The sequence below is a fragment of the Microtus ochrogaster genome, unplaced genomic scaffold, assembly GCF_000317375.1.
Source record: "Microtus ochrogaster isolate Prairie Vole_2 unplaced genomic scaffold, MicOch1.0 UNK100, whole genome shotgun sequence".
Classification (NCBI taxonomy): domain Eukaryota; kingdom Metazoa; phylum Chordata; class Mammalia; order Rodentia; family Cricetidae; genus Microtus; species Microtus ochrogaster.
In genome coordinates this window covers 388,976-395,576 of record NW_004949198.1, presented here as the reverse complement: position 1 = coordinate 395,576, position 6,601 = coordinate 388,976, and positions in this window count along the sequence as shown.

The window sequence follows — 6,601 nt, the reverse complement described above, 5'->3', positions numbered from 1 at the left end:
ATGGCTTTGGTCATCTCGGACCCTGTAGAATTAGCACGAGATTTTCATAAGCTTTGGCATGTGCCTGCCAATACCCTTAGAAGAAAATTTCATATTTCCAGACAGATAGCCAGAGAAATAGTTAAAGCCTGCTCTTCATATGTGACCTTTTTGCACCCCCCTAATGTTGGGGTCAATCCTAGAGGGCTGCAACCTAACGCGTTGTGGCAAATGGATGTTACCCATGTGCCTGAATTTGGCAAATTAAAATATTTGCATGTATCATTGGATACCTTTTCTGGCATTATTCATGCCACGCCCCTAGCGGGAGAAAAGGTAACTCATGTAAAAACACATTGCCTTGAGGCCTGGGCTGCCTGGGGAAAACCCCTACGCCTTAAGACAGACAATGGCCCGGCATATACCTCCCATGGATTTCGTGCCTTTGTGCACAGCTCCAGGTGACCCACATTATGGGCCTTCCATACAATCTGCAAGGACAAGGTATTGTGGAGAGAGCTAACAGAAGTATTAAAGAAATTCTGCAAAAACAAAAAGGGGGAATAGCTGAATCCGCTTCCCTCAGGGAAAGAATCTCCCTTGCGCTCTTCACACTTAATTTTTTAAACCTGAATGAGTCGGGTACTGCAGCAGCTGAAAAGCATGCAGCAGGCCCTATGGAACAAAAGGAATATGTGATGTGGAAAGATGTATTGGATAACAAATGGTATGGACCGGATCTTGTGGTGGCAAGATCCAGGGGAGCTGTATGTGTTTTTCCACAGGGCCAAGAGGCTCCACTTTGGGTTCCGAGCCGTCTGACAGGCATGATCAAGGAAGTTCTTAAGGATGAGGCTGAGTCTCTGGAAGAAGATCCTGCTGACATCCCTGATGATGTGGATCCAGGGGAAGGTGGAGCACAGTTGGGGAATCCTGTCAGCCTTCCCAAAGGCGATGCCTGTTTGGCATGATGCCACAGTTTTCCCCAGATTTTTATCACCAATAGAAACCTTGATTTACCATTTTTAATGTATAATTCTGAAGTAGCCCCTTTAGGAGAAGCATGTAACATTACAGAGAAAGGGTCCCTGTGCTTTCAATAAGGAGTGAGTGGGCATGGCATGTTTTTTGGCAAGTTGCCTGGGTGGCTATGTGTTGTGCCTGTGGTTGGTCTGCCGCCTTCACGCCCAAACCAAGAGGGACAAATTATCTCCCAAACATTGGCTGCCCTGGAGTGTGGCTCCTCCCCCCAGATATGGCTATCGGCACTAAGAGATGCTTAGGGCTTCCATCATGCACAGCCTATGCACCCCATGGGATCTGTTCATCCATTGCACTTGGGTAGGTGTGCGGATGTAGGTTCCTGCGACACAGCCTTTACACCCCCGGGGTTCCTCGAGTACCCATTGCACAGGGGAAGGTGTGTCCATGGAGAATATCTTCCATCCTCAATCGACCAACACATCAAGAGGTGGGGGTCAGATTGGATGACGTTAGTCCTGCGCTCAGTGCTCACAAACAATAAGGGAGGACTGCAGGGAGCCGGACAGGATCGCCATTACAAGATGGCGCCAACATCCTGTCTTGTTGGAAATAAACAACTCCATATTTGGCTATGCCTTTGGGAGCTGCGTGTCCGTCCGTCCGTGTCGTCCCCCCCCCCTTCCCGCATGCATAAGGGTCCTTGGGCCTATCCTGGTGCAGTCTGGTGTCAGCTGATGGTGGCAGCCAATCACAGGGCGATCCGTGTGCCTACTCCCTATATAAGCAGCTGCTTTAGTGCTCTCAGGCCCCGTCGCTTCCTGCTCTCCCTCAACCAAGGGCACTCCATTAAAGCGTGATCTGAGAAGAATCCTCATGTGGTGGTTGTTCTTTCTCGCTGGTCGAGAAGTTCACCGCAATGGACCAAAGCAGCCAGGACCATACACTCTAGAAATAATAAAAGAGTTGAGCACAGTGAACTTGCTACATAACGGAATTCACCAGAGAGTCCGTGTGAGCCCTTCTGAAAAGGGTAGCTATGGAAGGCCACTCATAAAATTTGGGGCTAAAATTAGAGATGGTCTTGAAAGAGATTGGTTAGAATATATAAACCAGGAGGGCACCTGGAAGAACCAGCTGTCTGTACAAGCCTTCGTTGCAGTGGACGTGGGCTTCATCTTAAGTCCCAGGATAGGAAGTGGTCTCACCCAGGGTTTCCCAACCAAGGGCTATTTTGTCCCTTAGAGGACATTTGGCAAGGTGTAAAGATGTTTTTTTTAAAAAAAAAATCATGTGTTTGCAAGCTCTTATTAGAGTTCTAGGTTGTAAGAGCCAGAAGCTCCTGTTTGTAAGAGCCTGTGGCCATATCTCTGAAACACAAGAGTCCACAAAGCGTTACTGGGGGACACACTCCCGGGCTTATCTTGGAGCACACGAGCTGACTGAGCCAGGGTTAGAATAGGCTGAGCTTCAATCATTTGTGTTATGCAACACAGCCTAGGAGGTTTTCTGTTTGCGAGTCACGAGAAAGTCCGTTTTACTTGTGTCTTGTTTTCGTGCTCTGTTGTCCCATATCACCCCCCCAGCCCTGCAGCCAATCAGCTTCACTGTCTCGTTTTGTAACAGTTATCTGCAGAAAGAGGAACGGAACTGCCATGCCTGCTTAGGTCAGTTTTCTCAACATTTTGGACTGGATAATCCTCTGCTTTAGAGGTGAAGTGGAGGTTTCCTACACAGTATAAGATGCTTAGCACCACCATAGCCTTTCCCCTTTCGATGCCAGTAGCACCCCACCTAGTTTTGTGCTAGATTTATCCTGGGACTCCAATGTTGTCAGAGTTTGGCCCTCGGCCTGGGTGATCCTGGGAGGTAATCACTGTACTGAGATTGGGAGGCCTTAGGGTCACTGGACGCATGCCCATGATGAGACATATGGGACCTTTCCCTCTTCTCTCTCACTTTTTCATGTCTCCACACTGGAGTAGCAATTGTTCCACCACAAACCACAACCATAATGTACCACCACAGATCCAAAGCATTTGTGGCCAACTGCTGATCGGCTGGAATCTCTAAACTCTGAGCCAAAGTAAACCTTTTCTCTTGTCTCAGTGTATGTTATAGTGACAAGAGCTTACAAATATGTAATCATATTTTTTGACGTTTTTAAATCTTGCCAAATGTAGCCCTTGGTTGAGAAACACCGGGTGAGAGCACTCTCCATCCTGGGACTTAAGATTCAGCTTGCTTCCACGGAAACACTGGCCTACATAGCATTTATCACAACAAAAGGGGTCTATCCCAGCATGGAAGAAGAAGCCCATGGTACGGAAGCCATCGCCCAGTGTGCTAAACTAGAAAAAAAAAGCTAAAATAAACAAACCTGAGTTCTAGTCCTAGGCTTTACCCTCTAATCCCTTGCTATTTCAATTCCTTATACAGATACTTCCCAAGCCTGCCCCGTCCCAAGTGCTGTTACAAAACAAAGGGTCTAAGATGAGCCAACACTCGTTGATGTGAACAGGGAGGAAAGATAGAAAGCATGATAACTATTGTAAAGGATTATAAATATTATAAAGGCTGCCACCTTCAGGGAGAAGCCGTGCTGACAGACAGGAATAACCAGAGGCACTTGTACACCAACTCCGCATAAGTGAGATTCCAGTTGGTGAACTGGGAGCATAGAGAAGGGCAGGAGACAAAGTTGGAGGCTTTGTGGAGCCCTGGAATTAGTGACCAAGGGTAGGCTTCAGGATACTAACTGATCAAAGAAAAATGGTCTGAAAGGTACAAATGATTATAAAGTGGAAAGAGAGGCCAGAGAGATGATTCAATGGTAAAGCACACTGGCTGCTCTTGCAGAGGACCCAGGTTCAGTTCCCAACAGCCTCATGGCAGCTCACAACTGTAACTCCAGTTCCAGAAGATCCAAAGCACTTTTCTAGTCTCTGTGAGCACTAGGCACACATATGCGTACATACATATATGAAGACAAAATATTTACATTAAATACATAAATAAAAGGGTTTTTTTTTGGCTTTTCAAGACAGGGTTTCCTGGCTATTCTGGAACTCACTTTGTAGACCAGGCTGGCCTTGAACTCATAGAGATACATCTGTCTCTGCCTCCCAAGTGTTTGTATTAAGGCATGTACCACCATAGTCCCTCTTAAATAAGTATTTTTTAAGTGAGAATAGCAGAGGCCTACTGAGAAAGAGCTTCCAGGAAAGTTGCCATCTCCTAATAGAAAGTTCTGGTTTTAATGCAGGAAGGGCACAAGAGAGTATGAGGCTAAAGAACATAGAAGTTGTGCCCAGTTGACTGAAACAGACAGTCACACAAACCAGCTTAAGATGAAGTTAGGCTAGGCCTGATGATACACTAATGTATTCCCAACTAGTCAGGAGGCTGAAGCAGGAGAGTCACTGAAGTTTTGAGTTTGAGTCCAGCTTGAGCAACACATCAAAGTCCATGTCAAACATAAATAGAAAAGGACAATTAGTAAAGTTTTATTAACAGTACAAGGGGAGATGTTATAGAACCTGGGCATAAAAAGAATAGCCAGGTCTCTTGGAACTGGAAGGGGATATTAAGGAAAGAAGGATGAGGAAGAGGAGAGGGAAAGAGAAGAAGGAGGAGGAGAAAAGATGAAGAAGAACTACAAAGAGCCAAGTTCCTCCTAACAACTCAACCACCAAGCCCCAACAGGTCTGGCCTCTACATTTTCCCCATGCTTCCTACTTCCTTGGCAAAGCCTGCAGCTTGGCTCCTCTCCTTCCATTGTGAAGCAGTAAAATCTCAACTGCTGCCATTCTAGTTTGTGAAAGTAAGGTGGCCACAGGTATGCATCTTGCCTTAAAGTAAATACAGAGGTGTGGGAGTCCTTTTGAAAAGCAATGTTTTTACTTTGTTGATTTAAAAAAAAAGGCAAATGGGACCAATATATCATTGAGAACAGAAAGACCCATGGAATACCAACCCAGTGCCTGCATCACCAACTCTAGGTTCCTTGCCAACTGAGGAAAACAGTTCCTGATGTCTAAGCCAGGCAATAGAGAAATTCATGCTGCCCCTGAGAACACAGCATCTGATACACCAACACCCTTTATGTGGCTTCAAATCTAGCTTTCCATGGCTCTCCATTTCATGTCTCCCACAAGTCTCTGCACGAGTCCATATTACTGGGCAGAAGATCTTGTTTCACAGCACCCACAGAATTCTGTGACCCAAGGAACATGCAGTGAAAAACCCATAGAGCAGACAAGATGCTGCCAGTGCAGGCAGGGCTAGGCTGGCAGGCCAAGTGATGAGTGATCCCCCAAGCAACAGGGAGGGGACAAGATGACAAAGAAAATGGACTACCAAGGAAAACTGCTACAATTGTCCCATCTATTTTTTAAGTCCGTCCAGTCTCAGCAGCCAGATGCTTAGTTCATTCAGCAGGCGATGTCTCCCAGGGCAGCAGATATTTATATTTGTTACCTTGTGGAGAAGTGAACTTTCCCAGCCCCGTTGTTTTCTTAGCACTGACATTTTTCTGAATGGCACCACTTCCTCATTACTTGGGTTTAATTACACCAAGAAACCGTTTTGGTTTTGTGTTTTACGGTTTGTTTTCCACAGTGCTGGGAAAACAAGCTGTACCCCTGAGCTACATCCATGGGCTCTGGAAGCCATGTTCTGTTTTGTTTTGGAACAGAATCTCTCTGTATAGCCTTGGCTATCCTGGAGCTCACTACGTAGACCACCCTGGGCTTGAACTCACAGAGATCCACCTGCCTCTGCCTCCTGAGTGCTGGGATTAAAAGTGTGTGCCACCACCATCCGGCTTAGAAACTTCTTACAAGCAAGTTATCACTTTTATTTCGATGTTTACTATCCTGCCTTTGATTCTTTCGTTGAACCAATTGATTGACGTCTGTAAGAGTTCAGTGTTTCTGTGATTCCCGGTGATAAAGAGATAGATGGTTTAGGTTAAGTAATGCCTATCTTTAGAAAAGGAAACAGTCCAGGGTGTGTTTGCTCATTCGCAAAACTGCCACAAATTTGTAGGAGCAGAGGAAGAGAACCCAACATCACTCAACTGGTGACATTTTATCAAGAAATTCCACCCAGCAGTAGAAGTTGGTGATGCCTGTTCTCAGCAGCAGGGTTCCAGACTCCTCCGCTCCTCACTGGCTCATAGATCTGTAATCTAGGCGGACAGTTAACACCTGGCTCTCTAACTGTTCCTACTTATGGGCTTATTGAAGGAGGATTCCTGGCTTGTCACCTCCTTGTCCAGAGTTGACACCTATGGCCAAAGTTCCAGAGTCACAACTCGGTGCTTTCGCTAGCAACTATATGGCAGAGAAAGAGTATGACAGTGTGACAAACCCAATCACAGACTGGGAGATCTGATCTGCGCCTGGCCAGTGTAAAGGGTGACAGCATGCCTCCAGCAGACTCACTGGGGAGCAAACCTGAGGTTCCCTGAATCTCCCCACATCCTTAGTAAAGGGAGAAGGGGAAGCCCAACACCTATCAATGTGGTGGTCCTTGTCCCTACCCTAGAGAGAGAAACTGAGGCTTCTTCCTTGTTTCCTCCCCATCTTTGCCCTCCAGAGAACAAGGCAGGTGAAGACAATAGGTTCCCCTTTTGAGC